At 43.8% G+C, this 16952-nt stretch overlaps 1 protein-coding gene across 1 annotated transcript in view; it reads right to left on the reverse strand.

The window, feature by feature from the left end:
- Positions 1–2090: 2090 nt before the first annotated feature.
- Positions 2091–16952, reverse strand: part of TLR2 (toll like receptor 2) — a 147314-nt gene continuing 132452 nt past the window's right edge. The window contains exon 4 of the transcript XR_010920505.1: positions 2091–2849. The gene's annotated coding sequence lies outside the window, so the exon portion shown is untranslated. The remainder of the gene's footprint in view (positions 2850–16952) is intronic.

A 16952-nucleotide genomic window follows, 5' to 3' on the forward strand; every position in this document is an offset into this window, starting at 1 on the left:
TCAAATTTGTGCATGATTTTAACAGAGACTGAAGTGAAATTTAGTAGATGATAATTGCCAGGATTACTTTTCTTTCCTTTGTTAGATATTGTACCACACAAGTTGCTTTTTTCTAATCTTCCCATACCTCCCCTGTTTGCTTTTCAAAAAGCATTGTTTAGTGTGAGTTAATTAACTAATTCTCAAAATATCATAGATTATGTATCACCTCCAGCTGCTGATTTGCTCCTTTTTTTCCAGTAATTTGTTTTTCTGCCTTTAACTGTAGCTACTTTTTAAAGGGTAATAATCATCCAAAATTCTTTTATTTATTTTTCTTGTTAAAAGCACATTTTCAAAAAGGAGTTAAGTATTTTAATTTTTAATTTATTTATTTGGTCTGCATTGATTTCATCTTCTCATTTACTTAACAACCTATTATACTTCCTGTCTAGGATTTCTTTTTCCCCTGATAAACGTGTGAAAATCCCATCTTATTCGTCTGTACTGGTTTGAGTTGCTTTAACTCATGGGGTTTTTTTTAAAACTAATTTTCCCCTTGAGCTTTCATTTACTGAATGTTCTTGCTTCCCTGTTTTCCATTTCCAAAGCAGCTTATTTGTTACCCTCAGATTTTTGAACAGTCCCTTATGAAGCCACATTGGCCTTTTCTTGTTCCTTGCATATTTTCTCAGAGGAATTTTCATCTGTTGCACCTTAAAAGAAACCATAAATTAGGATTCTCCAGCTTTGTTTCACACCCATGGTTTTTAAAAACTCTTTGTTGTATCCTGCTCAGGAGGGCCCTGATTTAGGAAAGCATATAAGCACATGCTTAACTTTAAGAATGTGCATAATCCCATCACTGTTCAACAAAACAATGGGTTTAAGCACATGCTTAAAATTTATACACATTTTCCACACAAAAAAATTCTTGAAAATTAACATCTTTGTACTGCTGCATTTTATTCACCTTGTCAGTTCTTCTTAATCAAAAAGCTTTTTGGATACTTCTTCTCTGGTTGAATTCTTTTCTTTCTGGATCACAGATCTGGCTTTTATGCAACCTACTTTAATAGTACCCGTTACTTTCTGGTCTTTAGCTCACTGCATTTGCCCTACATTCAGGTCCCTCAGATATTTCCTCCAAGGATTTTAGGGTGAGATGACACCGTCCCTCAGCCCTGGCTCTCCCATAACTAGTCCACACCTTCCCTACTTGTGGGGATGAAACCCTACTATGCACTCAAAAAGCTGTTTCCAAAGCTTATATTGTCTACTTCTATGACCTCAATTGCCTAGCCAACATCCCCACCCAGAAGTACTCATTGGTCCCTTCTCTTCATGGAAGCAGAAAGAGGTGTTTAGCAGAAGGAACCTATGATGTTGTAGTTCCGTCTTTGCAAGTTCTCATTTTCAACCCAGGCTTCTCCAAACATTTGAACTTGCACTAATAACTGAATCTAAACTGAGTGGAAATCAGCCCATGAAATCATATGACAAGATGTGGCAGCAGACCTTGGTTTGAAGTGAAATAGTGAACTTTGCTTTACCAATTAATGTTAATCAAATTAAAGACAAACTAAAAGACTTTACACCTCAAGGCAATCAAGCAATTCTCAGTCTCTGCAGTCATTCAGCTGCAGCATCTACAGCTTCAGTCATTATCTCCTAAAAAATATTTTCTTTTGATTGCTGGCTATGTTGTTGACTTGGACAGCAATATAATTGCCAGGCAAAAGGCAAAATAAAACACGGACATGATTGATTTCCAGCCTAGCATCCAGCCTTTGGCTTAAATAAAACTTCAATTTAAATTAGTTTGATTTTTTGTAACTATGCCTCATGCATCAGCATTATCTGAAGCATAACTTCTTGCAGCTTTATCCTATCACCAACACCCCTATTATGTCATTCTGAGCAATATACTGCCCTTCAAAAGAGGATTTTTTTATGATTGCATTGTCATTAACAAGGGCCATATATGGCTCCTTTGAATAGAAAATTCAATATGCCATGGGATTAAGTTACTCCAAATCAGTTTGTAAACAAAATAAAATCCTTTATTTACTATGGGAAATGATTCAGATTAATTAGTGGTATGTGCTGACTATAGAATTGGATAGTTACCACTTAAATGTTATGGTTACCTAAACATTTGGATAAACTGAGCCTACCGTAGGTCTACTAACAAGCCAACATGGCATTCCAAAACTAATAATAATGTAGGAAGATACTGTAGGTATCTCTGTTCCTTTTCTGCTAAATCATATGTTAAAGGGCAAATGCTAAAATCATCAGCCAAACCTGGATAATGTACAACTTAATAAATTAGATAAAGATGTTTGACATTTCTTCTCCATAATAAAGTAAAGTGGTCATAAAACACAAAGTATTGCATCCCATGTGTACCACAATTTTACAGACTTGAGACTAGTAAAGGAATGGATTCAATTTCATTCTCATTCTTTTTATAACTTTTAACTAATAACCTCTAGGCCAGAGATAACACATGCACATGACATTATGCGTGGGATGCACAACAAACCAAAGCAACCAAAACCAAAAATCAAACAGCTTCCCTAATCATTTGGAAAAGGAAGACTGGGGAATCCTGATGTCTAGGTCTACCGTACAAGAAACTCATCTATTAATTTAACTTTTTAGACTTTTTGTAATTGACAATACCCCTTCATGCTTGTTCATTCTTTCTATTAAATTTTCACTTCCCAGAATGAGCTGATGACTGAGTTGTTCTGCTTCACAGACTGTATAAGTACACGATGCTATGCTGTTTCCATTTCTTTGGAATGTTGTGTTTGGGTGGGCGGTTATAACTACTCCTTCTCTTCCTCCATAAGCTACGTTAGCTGTTAAAAAAGGAAAGAATGGACAATTAGAACTGGCCACAATGTTTGCATCTGAATATAGCAAATTTTAATAACTTTGTTTGGCACTCACTTAGTGCCTTTCATCTGAGGATCTCAAAGTGCTTTTCAGACATTAACCCTCACAACATCCAGTGTTATCCCAACTTGACAGATTAGAAGAGTGAAGCGCAGAGTTTAACTAGATTGCCCAGAGTTATACAGAAATAGAGCTGAGCCAAAACCAGACTTATAACACCTGACTGTATAATACTTTAACTATTAGACCACCTCCTTTTGGAATGAAAATTCACCAGTGAGTTTGGAGGGTAGGGGAAGAAAGGGACTACAAAATTTCTCATATGCCTCTATAGTAAAATATCATTTAAAATCTACAAAATGCAAGAAATAAAGACAAGATTTTGATATTTTGGATAGTTTCACACAGCAGGTATTTTAAAAAAGATTCATGAAGTTTCACAGCAATTTGTATCAAAAAATAGAAGTCTGCATATAGCTCTGAGAATAGTCAAATAAAAACATAGTACAGTTTTTTTGTTTTGTTTTTTAAATCGTTGCAACAGACCCTGTGAAATTGCTCTGCAATTTGCATGCACAAAAATCCAGCATTTGTACTGGAATCAGCACTTGATAATACAAACATATAAACATCTAACTACCTCGTTGGTGTGAGCACATGCTATGTGCACATGAATGTGTAGTTTTCTGTGAGTGCAGTTTTAGAGAAAGCTTTTGAAGTTTTTGGCCTACACTGATAAAAATATCAGAAGTAGATTATACCCAGAACTCAAAATAATTCTATGTAAGACTAAAGTCTTTATCCTGTCATAATCATCATGACAGACTGAAAAGGATCCAGAACATTATTGCACAAGATTAGTGTGTTTTCCTGGCAGTGACTGTAAGGGAAAAGAAAATGTTGAAACTGAATTTAATCCTGCAAGGGATTTTTTTAAGGGAATTAGAAAAACATGAGACTAATTTTTTCATTCTGTCAGTAGATGATTAATTATTGGTACTATAGGTGAGTCCGACTGACTTAAAAGAGTTCTGGAAACCGTGAAGTGATATGGAACATTTGGAAGTACCCATTTTAAACTCATTTCATACTTAGTCCTTGCTCTGGCCAAGTCATAATTGATTAGAACCCAGCAAGAGTTGTGCCTTAATGTAAACAAAGACAAAGCTTCAGGATTTACCCATTGATGGAAAATTAGAAATAAATGATCTTGCACCTTTGGATCTCAAAGCACTTCACACACATTAAAGAATTATCCCCATTTCACAGTTGAGTAAATGAAGGCAAGAGAGATTATAAAACAATTTTTTTCAAAATTGAGTCCCCACTGTTAGGCACCTATATCTATATTTAGGCACTTGTATACAAAAGTGCTGAGCCAGCAAGAGATGTAGCTACTCAGTGCCTCTGAAATTTATGCCACTTACTTAGGTGCTTAAATATGGAGTTAAGGACTTAATTCTAGTCACCAGCTTTAACTAATTTGTCAGAGATCAAGCGCAATCTGTGATAGAACTGGCAATAGTACCTAAATGTCTTAAAACACAGCATTAGGGGTCAATACACAAGAACAGTATTTTTCCCCCTCCAATCCATCCTCAGCCTGCTATCATCTTAAATGCTATGATTTATGGAAATATATGTCCCAAACTAATATTTCTGGAAATGCCATTTCAGCGTCAGACAACCAGTGTCTAACTCAGCACCCATGGATTACCCTAAAGGAACAATCTAGTATGTGATCATGAAGGAAAACCAAGCTGATATGGGAACATTTAAAAATAGTGAGTAAACACTTTTAAAAGATGCCTATATTAAACTTAGTTTTCAGAAAAATAAAAATATATCACACATTAATTTAGTTCTTTGGATTCTACAAAAAGAGGTAAAAATTAGTAAATCTGTATTTTAAGCAACAACAATAGAATGTTGGTTAGAAGATGTAATGACTATAACGGATTGAAATTTTCTGAATGTTATGATTTTGACCAAAAAATGTCAACAATTCAATTTTTGATTAAGTGTCCCCTTCCAAAAACTTGGACAAAAAGTTTAAAAGACTTTCAGGCTTTTCAATCAGCAATAGAACTGGGCAGAATTTGACAATTTTTTTAAATAAGAAATGTTTTTGAAAGACTCCTATTAATATTTTTGCCAACTGTAGTACAAATAACAAACCCTAAACATAATGTAATGGTAGTTCTATTATAAATTCTGTAGCTTAATGTTACTTCATTAATCATAGATGCATGTAGTTTAAGTTCTTCATAGAGATAAAGGAAAAAAACCAAGTCAGTATGTAATGGCCCAAGAAAAGGAAATGTTTCTCAGAATTACACTGTACACTAGCTGTAAACACCAGAAAGTTCTGTCAATAGAAAATTGCTTTGTAAACCTATCTGTACCAGTACAAAGGATGAACTAGAGCTGTGCAAATTCTGCAGTGCTTGGTGTGTCATTCTTTTTGCAGGAGTTTGGAAGTAAGCTAACCACTGCAGGCTCATTTGGAGGTTTGACTTCAAATGCCACCAACCTTCTAGTGACACTCTCCTTCTACAGTGTCCCTCACCCCCAATAAACCCTATTACCTTAGTTGGTTTCAATGGGAAAATATTGGGCTTGTCTTGCCACTTCCTTCTTTTTCTGTGGACTATAAAATTTTACTCCTGGACTTTGTGGGATTCAGATATTTTAGCAGTGCTAATGAATCTCTTCTCCAATATTTTTGGTACACCTTGGACTTTGAATCCAGATTCAACACCAATGTTTTCTGTATTTCCAGAGTTAACTACTATCTCAGACAGCCCAAAGCAGAATGTTGATTGTACATATCTGGTCTGAGCTTGGTCCCATGTGTCTTACTATTTTTTCCTAGATTCTGGTTCAACCACTTCCAATAGAATTGGCCTGAAATTTAACTGTCGCTTACTATATAACAAATTCCAGTCTTTTGTCTTTAAAAAAAGAAACTGTACGTTTTAACAAAACAATCATATATGCAAAAGGTAGAAGGGACCATGAGTGTCCATGAGGAGAAAATATGTATTATAAGGGTTATCTTTCAGACTGTACATTGCTAAACATTTTCCAGTGTAATGAATGAAGGTTTAAAGTTTAAGATTAAAAGTGGGTTTGGTTTCTCAAACTGATCGGATGGTGTACAACTGGCATGAATAAGCCAATTTACTTACTTACCAGGGAGGCAGTTTCTTTACTTTCCACAACTCATCCGGGCATGAATTCCTATAGCAAAACTATTAATGGTGTCAAGCGATAGTTAGAAAGATGAAATTACTGTTGATTCCCTCATTCTGGCAGACAGAGATAGGACTGGATTTCCTGACAGCTGCTATTACCCGAGAACAACTCTTAAAATCAGCTCAGTGAAGGTGGAAAGATAAAAGGGAAAACAAGCAAATACCCTAGACATTCAAAGATAAAAATAGGACTTGACATAGAGAGGAACTGCTTCTGCACCAATAAAGGCCCCTGAATAGCCATCAGATTTGAAAAGATGTTGGGCCAGCTCAAGTGTTGATGTTGGTTTTTAAATCAATCAATACACTGTTCAGGGGATTAGTTAGAACTCTACAGGCAATCACTGTGGTAGGTACATACTTCAATCCTGAAGACTCAAATAGGGAAAAGTCCTCCAAATGTCATTTGCAGTAATAAGGAATTGTAACAATTTATATATTATTTCAATGGCACTTTTGATTCCAGATGACAATATTTCTACCACAGTACCATGCGGTTATAATAGTGGTGTCTGTAGGTTCCTGCTTAACCCTCTACTAGACATCCTGTATTTTTTCAAAACAGTTTCCAGCTTTTCTTTTCTTTAAAAGGGAGAGTCATGATTTCCCCCCCTTGCTTTCACAAGCTCTTCCAACCCTTCCCTGCACACTGACCTCTGTGAAGAGATTGAAATCTCATTTCCTGCCTCTGACAGAAATTCTCCAAGAGTAAGACTCTTAACCAACCTAGATAGTTATTACTGTCTTCCCCTCTGTCCTTCCCTTCCCTCCCCCTTTCCAATATCAACCCCCTACATCAGGTTCAAATTTAAGACAGGAAGAAGTAACATCTTTTAATGTTCTTTTCGCTACAAGAAAACCAAGGAAGATAATTGAAGTTTTTTCCCTAGGGTAATATACATTCATTTACACCTCAGCCCAGCTCGTGCTAGAAGCAGTAATAATCATGATTTGACACTTCCCAGTATAGTAAGCGGCGTAGCAAGCAGAAAGCAGAAATCCATATTTAGAGCAACAAGTCAACAGGGAGCACTATAGGCACGGGGGGAATGTCATAGACAATCAAGCGAATATAGGAAAAGCTACTTAGGCTGAAAATAAAGTGACCCACCAATTATGATAATCCCAGGATACCCTCATCCCCAGCCCAAATGACCTTGTCGCAAAGATGTAAATAGAGAGGAGGCAGTGTGGTGCAGGAAATTTTCTAAAACAAACATTCAGACATCCAGGGAGGAGGCAGGAGATTTTTGTATCTTATTCCTAAACTAAACTGCTGAGGTAAATTCATTTTGGGTGCAATCCTGTTTATAATGGCAGAATGCATTGGTTTCAATGGGAGTAGGATCATAAGCCACATTACAAGTCTTAAAGGGGTAGCTGTGTTAGTCTGTATACAGCAAAAACAATGGGAGTCCTGTAGCACTTTAAAGACTAACAAATTTCTGCAGGCATAAGCTTTCGTGGGCTGCAAGCTTTCGTGGGATGCATCTGACGAAGTGGGTTGCAGCCCACGAAAGCTTATGTCTGCAGAAATTTGTTAGTCTTTAAAGTGCTACAGGACTCTCGTTGTTATTACAAGCCTTGGAACAGTTTGAACAATGCTCATTTTTTGATGGAACTGACTATATCTTGTTTTGATTTATTATACAGTGAGGGAAACCCCATACTACTCATGCAGTGTCGAGTTTTAGGCTTCCTTACGTAGAAAAATGCTCTTATCCATGTAATTTCCATTGTCATAAGTGTAACATTTGGGCTGAGAGAGAGGGAACCAAAAAACATACTGAAATCTGACACAAATTTTTGCCAATGGTTTTTCATACAAAACACTGCCATTTTCTGTGGATGTACTTGTGCCTTAATACAGATTGAGAAAAGAGTCAAAAGAGTCATTTGGACCATAATAGCTATTAAAGCTGTTTGCAGGCTAACCTGCAAACACTATAGGCCAAATCCTCCTATCATTCAGCTGGTGCATCCACAGTGCAAAAACAATACAAACAGGAGAAGCAGGTATAGAATATATTGGAAGATTAAAATGGGCTATAAAAGCAACAGAGGATCCACCGAGTGCAGTCACATCATAGCCAGTGATATCAGAGCAAGGAGTCAGATGATCTGCTGTTGCTGGGGCAACAGGAGAGTGAGATGGCCAGGAAAGGAATAATACATAGACAAGAGTATTAGTCTGAGATCTGTGGGTCTCTGTTTCTCCATGTGGATCTCTGACCAACATTGGGCAAAGGGTTGCTGTTAATATTTGCAATGACTAGATTCACAACGGGGCTTAGACATTTAACTTCCACGTGAGGCGTCTAAGTCTGACATTGGCATTCATAAAACCATGTCTCAGTTGCCACTTAACCCTGTAGGTGGTTATATTTCCACAAGTAAAGTACTGTAGGCACCTACATTTCTGCTGCTGGGCACTGAGAAATCCTGACACTACACAACAGCTTGGCATCTAACTCATAACTAAATCCTGCAGGATTCACAAAATAGGTGTCTCCCCACTTATACCAGCTGCAGGGCCTCACCCAGAAGGCATGATCAGAGGCTGTCTAAGAGCCTGTGTTCTGGATTGGGCCCTGCACAAAATACAGCCCAGGAGGAGGTGGTGCTCCCCTGATACCCAAAAGCTAGAACATTCATCCATGATGTGAGAGATCTGGCCTCAAATCCCCATTCTGCCTGATATGGAGCAGCAACCTGAACACAGGTCTCTTAACTCCCAGGGGAATGGGAGTTGAGAGTGCTTCAACCACTGAGATATAGGACGTTCCAGGGTAAGTGTTCCTCAGTCTCTCCTGCTGAAGTATTTGGAATATTTAAATAGTCATTGGAGCAAGGACTGGAACCTGGGTATCCCAGGTGAGTATGCTAATCATTAGGCTATAGAGTCCCACTCACCCTCTGGCCAAATAAATAGTTAAGTATTTCATACATGGTGGACCAGCTTCAACAAGTGAGATTAAGAAAAACCCATGCAAGAATAGCCTAATGGTTAGGGCACTCACTTAGGAGATGGGAAACCTGAGCTCTAGTCTCTGCTTGCCACCAGGAAGAGTGGTGATTTGAACCTAGGTCTCCCAAATCCCAGGTGAGTGCTGGGGGAGAGGGCAAAATGAAAGCCCCACCCCTCTCCACTGCTTCTCTGGTTCACCACCAGATAGTGCAGGAGGCTTTCAATTAGTGCTGGCCAGAAAACAGCAGGGGTTTTACCCATACAGAAAATGGCTGTCAAAAGTAATTTTCATCAACATTTTCCATGGAAAATTTCAATTTTTCAGCAAACAACTGATTATAAAGTCAGCAGAAAACCAAAATATTTGGTTGAAAACTGAAAAATTGTGATTCAGAAATACTGCTACAGTGTCTCATGCTCCCATTTTTCCCCTCTTGGAAAGGGGAAACTGGACAAAATGAGAGTCCCTGGCTGTGCTGCATCATGGGAGATGTAATCCAGATGGGGAACCCGGCTCATACAGGAGACTGGGAATATTAGACAACCAAACTTCAACTCCCATGAGGCACCATGGCAATATATTCAGATAAAAATATTTCAGTTTTCAGCTGATCTATTTCATTTTTCAGGCATTCAGGGGGGTTTTTAATGAAAAAAATCAATTTTCTGAAAAAAGACATTTCATGAGAAGTCAGTTAGTTGAAAACAATTGATATAAAAGTTTTGCCCAACCCAACTTCTACGTCTCTGTTTGTAGAAGAGCACCTCAGAAAAGACAGTGTCTGGCCTCTGGTCCCCTGCTGATTGCCAGTGGAGCTACACAACCCAGCCAGTTGTGATTGGAAGAGGACTACCGTCTGTATAGACGTCCAACTTCTGTCCCATAAAAAAAAGAGAAAAACATGGAACATCTAGAAAGGTTAGGGACCTACTAATCAGGAAAAAAAATAAGAAGAGTGAAGATGGGCATGCCGCTCAGATTCAAAAACGATGATGTTGTCTAATCTCCATATTACCAAACTATAGTCTACAGCACAGTTGGTGGTGGTTTGTATAGAAGCTGGTCACACAGTTCTGTCTCCTCCTTATTCCCAGCTATTAGACTGCATTTAAAAAGACCTAGAAATGCATATAACACTTTTCTAACTTTACATTTCCAGCTGTAGTTGCCATAGGGATGCTATGCAATCACAGATGGGACAGTGGGGTGTAAACAAAACACATTATTAAAATGTGACCCATGCTATGAAAAAAAAAAGTCCAAGAACCCTGGGTCTGACCTAATTGCAGAATAATTTAAAGTGACAATGAGGGTTCTATGATAAATTTGTTAAATATGGAGTACATGTGGAAGCAATTTAATACATACAGAGAAAAAAGGAAATATATTAATTTCAAAAGTGATGCAATGTGACTCTGTTGTCCGGAAGCAACTGAATGAGGTTAATTTAGCCTGAAATTATATTAATGTACATATAACTTTGGGGAAGTGTTTAAACTTGCTCTAATACTTCTGGTTTTACATAGTACCCCAGATGGACAACATCCTCTTCCTAAATTTCACACATGGGAAGTTACACTACCAGATGTTTTGGCAGTTAGTTGCCTACCAATACTTGAAGACATATTGAAAGAGTGCTCCTAGTCCTAAATGTATACCAAGTACAATCCTTACAAATAGGGCCTCACTTACACTACAATTATGATTTAAATCAGAGGACAAATTCATTGTAGGGGTGCTTTTTGACCTATTTACACCATGGTTACAGATTGTAGAGTAATTGAGATGTAGCCAAGTTTTAAGCATATCTGATAACCTGCATGCAGTTATTTCACCTACATAATATTTAATTTATAATTTTACACAAAAGAAAACATTAATGATCTTGCAAAACTGCTAATCCTCTGCAAAAGATCCTAGTAACAAACAAAACGTAATTAAAATGGCATATTCCATGTATAGTTGCATATTCACCTCTGTCCCTTACATAAGATTCTTGTAATAATTTCAGTTTGACTTGAGAGAGACCTCTATTTATCATGCATAATATCAGCCATATGATATTCTTACTGGTTTATGTAGGTCATTAGATACTATTAAAAGCTCTCACTGGAGCTACATTTCCAAAATAAGATGGCAGAAGATATTAGATCAGAAAAAGAAGAGCTGCCATGGTCCTCAAGCACCTACGAGTAACAGATATATGACTACCCTTTTGTGATTTTAGATGACCCAAGCTACATATATGATAGTGTACAAGTATGAACTACTGAGTGTATTCTGTGAAAAGTGCCCTATATAAGTATGTTTAATATCAAATTTTACCCTGATTTTGTGAGAAATTCTCAGGAACTTCAATAAATGCACAAACTTTGCTGAGGGTAAATTAGGAAGAACAGACTCAAAGTACAGTTCTACTCTGAAGAGTGGCTGTGTAATAAAGGCACCTCGTTACTTAACAGATTTGCTCTGATCCTGACATCACTAAAGAAAATGGGAGTTTTGCCACTGACTTAAATGGCATTCAGAGTTACATCTGTTCACTTCAGTGATTAGAACTAAGTGATTTTATTAGGGTTTGTCTACGCATTTAAATTATTCCAGAATAAGGAAGGGTATGAATTTAAAGCAGAATAACTCCACATGTGGATACTTTTATTCCAGAATAGAGTGTCTTTTTGTGGTTTTGCTTAATATGCGTCCAAAGCTAGATAAAATAGTTCAGAAAAAGGCATGCTTCTTCTGGAATAAAAGCATCCACGCATGGAGTTCGTCCTTAATTGGTATTCTGGAATAACTCCATGTGTAGATAAATCCTCAGTAGATTAAATAATGTATTGCCTTTTCCTCATATTAGCTCTTCAGTGACTGAAAGTTGGATATTCTTTCTTGCTATGTATCAACAGAATTATTTACTATCAGATTGTCGCTGGCCCCACCGCAGGCCCAGGAGCATTTCTCCCTTGTGGATGCCATGTCAAACCCAGGACCAATACAGTTGCTGCCCTTAAGGAGGCCATAGGACCCTTTGAAAACAATTAAGGGAATTTTCACACGAAAAACTTCATTAGGTGAAGTTAAAGCAGCAGGCATATATCACTGTTTGGGACTTCTACATTCTCTCTTCGAGAGTTGCTCATATGCATTCCATGTAGGTGAGTGCGCGCCCCGTGCACGAGCCTGCGGAAAACTTTTCTGCCCTAGCAACCCAGCGGTCGGTCTCGGCGCCCCCTGGAGTGGCGCGCGTATAGCGCGGTATATAGGGCGCCACCGACCGCGCGGGTCCCCAGTTCCTTCTTTCCGCCCGTGACGGTCAGTGGAACGTCTGCCCCTTGCCTCTTTAGCAAGTAGCAACCTACCTTACTCTTGTATATAAGTTTTTTATTGTTTTTATAGTGTGAATAGTTAGTGTAGTATAGTGTATATAGTTAGCCCCTAAGGGGCTCCCTTAGGAGCCATGCCTGGCTCCACCGGGTTTAAACCTTGTGCGGCTTGCGGTAAGGTGTTCTCCGTCAGCGACCCCCATGACCGCTGCCTTCGGTGCCTCGGAGAACAACACCGCAAGGACAAGTGCCGCATATGTAAGGCTTTCAAGCCGCGCACACAAAAGGACAGAGACGCTCGCCTCCGGGCGATCTTGATGGAGACGGCACTTCGTCCCGACTCCGAGCCGTCCAGATCACCCACGGCACCGAGTGTCTCGTCGATCCGGAGCGCACCACCGGTACCGACAGCAACACCATCGGTACCGTCTAAACCGGTACCGAAGAAAAAGAAACGGCCGGCGGCCGCACCTATGGACTCCTCCCTGCGACCGGTACAGCAGGGAGTGATACAGGAGATGCCCCAGCCACGTGCCGTTGAATCTGTCCCGGCACCGGCATCTCCTCGTAGAGAGCCTCCCCCGACCCCGAGGGGTGGGGGAGCGCCTCTACAAGGGCCGTCGACGCCGGAGGCGTTCACAGCGGCACGAGCCCTCATGGCCCTGCCTACGCCTCCATCCCCCCCTCGGCCGAGGGCATCGGGGATAGCGTCTCGGGGTAAGCCCGCGCTGGGCTACCCCGGTGGGAGGTCGAGACAGGACTCGGTGTCTCCCCCCAGACGGTCGGGGAGAGGGAGAACAACATCCTCCCCCCCCCAGCTCCGACCGCGAGTCGTCGAGCTCCTCCAGAGAACGGCACCGTAGCTGTTCTGGAGGTTCCCGGGAAAGCTCCGCTTCCGATCTAAGACCTTCGGAGCCCCGGCGCCGCTCAGCACGGCGGGGAAAGACCCGGACGTCGGAGCCACGGCACCGCTCCTGTTCGTCTTCGGGCTCTCGGCACCGCTCTCCACCGGCTACGGTGCCGAGACATACTACAGATCGTTCCCGATCATCGGAACGCAGTCCGGTGCGGATCCCGGCGCCCTCACCACGGCACCGGTCTCGATCCCCGGCATCACGTACGGAGAGGCAACGGGACACTCCACCACGCCGGGCTCGCTCGCGCACCCGGACTCCGAGCCCATTCCCGGACGCTCCCACAAGGGCACCGAGGGCTCAAGAGCGGTACCGGCGCTCTGCCAGCCCGGTACACCCGAAGGCGTCAGGGCATACATCTCGCCCTCACCGCACCTCTCGATCCCCGGTACCGAGAGATACTACACGGCACCGAACTAGATCGAGGTCGCCAGCTCCCTCTCCACCGCGGCGTGCGGCGCCGAGACAGAACGCGGAACATCAAAGGCGTTCGGGGAGCTCGGTACCGAGGGAAAGCCGGTACCATCAAGCTGCGAGGGCCCGCTCCCGCAGCCCGGCGCACAGCCATCGGCACCGGGAGCGATCTACATCTCGCTCCCGTACTCCCAAACGAGCCTCGGTACCGGATGCCTCGGCACCGGACACCTCTACGGTCCCGCACCCGCCCACGGGGAATCGGCGCTCCAGGAGCCCTAGGGTTCACGCCACCAAGCGCCGTCATAAGTCGCGGAGGTACTCCTCCTCGTCCAGCTCGTCTCCCCGACGATCCAAGCGTCGTCACCGCTCTCCTGCATCCCACAGCCCTTCTCCTGTTAAAGGGCACCGCAAGAGGAGCCGGAGATCTCCGAGCCCGGCTCATCCATCTGGGCCTGCCTACCCGGCACCGGGACCGGTACCGGCGTGGGGGCAAGGCCCCTGGCAGTGGCCTTATTGGGGTCCCTGGCCGCCTCAGACAATTCAGGGCACAGGGTCACTCCCCTCCTCCTCCAAACTTCAACCGCCCCCCATCACAGGGGGCACAGCAGGAGGAGCCGCCCCAAGAAGGGGATCATTCGTCGGACTACGAGTCTGATCCTCTGGAAGGGCCCTCTACAGGCCCATTGTTACAGTCTTCCTCCTCCTCTCCCCCTGATACAACATCTAGGGATCGGAGGACTCCTTTGCCTGATTTCAAGGCACATCAAGAGCTCCTTAAGCATCTGGCGGAGAACCTCAAAATAGACCTCAGGGAGCTCTCGGAGGAGGAGGACCCTATATTTGGTCTCCCAGCCTCTGCGGGGCCCTCTAGGGTGGCACTCCCAGTGCACGACCGGGTACTCAAACTGGTCAAGCCCATATGGGAGACCCCTGCTTCGGTAGCTCCAACTTCTAAGACCGCGGAGCGAAAGTACTATGTACCGCAGCAGGGATTCGAGTACCTGTACAACCACCCAGCCCCGGGCACCTTAGTGGTGGACGCTGTCAATCAGAGGGAGCGCCAAGGTGCCCAGGCTAGTACTCCCAAAAATAAAGACTATAAAAAACTAGACCTTTTTGGGAGAAAGGTGTACTCGACCGCGGCCCTTCAGCTCCGTATAGCCAACCACCAAGCACTCTTGGGGCGCTATAATTTGAATCTCTGGGCTTCACTCCAGAGATTTACGTCGGCCCTTCCTCCAGATCTAGCGCAGGACTTCACCACCGTCCTCCAGGAAGGGTCAACGGTAGGGGGCGCTACGATCCAGTCTGCCAGTGACGCGACCGACGCGGCAGGTAGGGCCATGGCGTCCGGCATAGTTATGCACCAGTCGTCCTGGCTACAGTCATCTGGACTCTCCACCGAGGCGCAACAGGCCATTCAAGATCTGCCCTTTGAGGGCACAGGCCTGTTCTCCGCCAAAACAGATGACAAACTGCACGCCCTAAAGGACTCTCGCGCCACCCTGCGATCCTTAGGGTTTTATGTGCTGCAGACGACGAGGCGCCAGGGCAGACAGCAGCCCCAGAGGCAGCAGCAACAACAACAACAACCTGCTCCTAGGCTGCCCCCCCGCCAGACCCAACCTAGACGAACTGGGGACCGTTTCCGGCAGAACAACCGCTGGAACCGCTCCGGGCAGGCCAAGGGCTCCCAATCCGGGCCGCGCAAGAATGGCAAGCGCCCTTTTTGATGGGACGCTCGGGAGCGGCACCTCTGCCATTCTAACGACCCCAGGGGTCGACCAGGATCTCACCCTACCCTTCAAAGACAGACTTCGCCCCTTCCTCCGAGAGTGGCGAGGCATAACCTCGGACCGCTGGGTGTTAAGTGTGGTGCGGAGGGGTTACGCCTTACAGCTCTCGGCCTTCCCACCGGACTCTCCCCCTACCGCGTCCCTCTTCAGGGACCCCTCTCACGAGCAACTCCTCCTTCAGGAGGTCCGCTCCCTGCTCCGCCTAGGGGCAGTAGAGGAAGTCCCGCCCATGGAAAGGGGCAGGGGGTTTTATTCCCAGTATTTCCTTATTCCCAAGGAAAAGGGGGGCCTCCGGCCCATTCTGGACCTTCGCCGCCTCAACAGGTTCATCAGGCGGCTCAAGTTCCACATGGTCTCCCTAGCCTCCATCATTCCCACATTGGATCCTGGAGATTGGTATGCCGCTCTCGACTTGAAAGACGCATATTTCCACGTGTCTATCCTCCCTGGCCACAGACGTTTCCTACGGTTCATGGTAGCTGGTGGCCACTACCAGTTTACAGCCCTCCCCTTTGGCCTTTCTTCAGCGCCCAGGGTCTTCACCAAGTGTATAGCGGTGGTGGTGGCCTACCTAAGGCGCAAAGGGGTCCAGATCTTCCCCTACCTGGACGATTGGTTACTCCGGGGAAGATCCAGACTCCATGTAGCAAACAGTTTAGCCCTAACGTGCGCGACATGCAACAGACTGGGGCTGCTCATAAATGAGCAGAAATCCACGCTGACCCCAGTACAGCACATAGAATTTATTGGGGCCACTCTAGACACAGTACAGGCCAGGGCCTTCCTTCCACTACCTCGCTTCCAAGCCATGACTGCCATCATACTCGAGTTACAGACATTTCCCACTACAACAGCCAGGCGCTGCCTGCAGCTGTTGGGACACATGGCGGCATGCACATACGTGGTCAGGCTGGCTCGCCTCAGACTCAGGCCTCTGCAGGGCTGGTTAGCGTCAGTATATGCCCCAGCCAGACATTCTCTAGGCAGGGTAGTAACCATCCCACCCCAGGTCTTAGCGTCACTGAACTGGTGGACAGACCAGAGACAAGTAATGGAAGGAGTCCCATTCGCGGACCTGGTTCCCTCTGTAACATTGATCACAGATGCCTCCGATATCGGGTGGGGGGCTCACATTACCCACAACCTGAGTACTCAAGGTCAGTGGTCAATGCAAGACAGACTGCTCCATATAAACATTCGGGAACTCAGAGCAGTCCTTCTCGCTTGCAAGGTTTTTCTCCGCTTTCTCAGGGGGCGGGTGATACAAGTCCTTACGGACAACACCGCCACGATGTTTTACATCAACAGACAAGGCGGGGCGCGTTCCTCGACGCTGTGTCGCGAGGCGCTACAACTATGGGACCTTGCGGTGAGAAACGACTTCCACTTG

The sequence above is a fragment of the Emydura macquarii genome, unplaced genomic scaffold (genome assembly GCF_026122565.2).
Source record: "Emydura macquarii macquarii isolate MOO-44397 ecotype Brisbane River unplaced genomic scaffold, CSIRO-AGI_Emac_v2 contig_1363, whole genome shotgun sequence".
NCBI lineage: Eukaryota > Metazoa > Chordata > Testudines > Chelidae > Emydura > Emydura macquarii.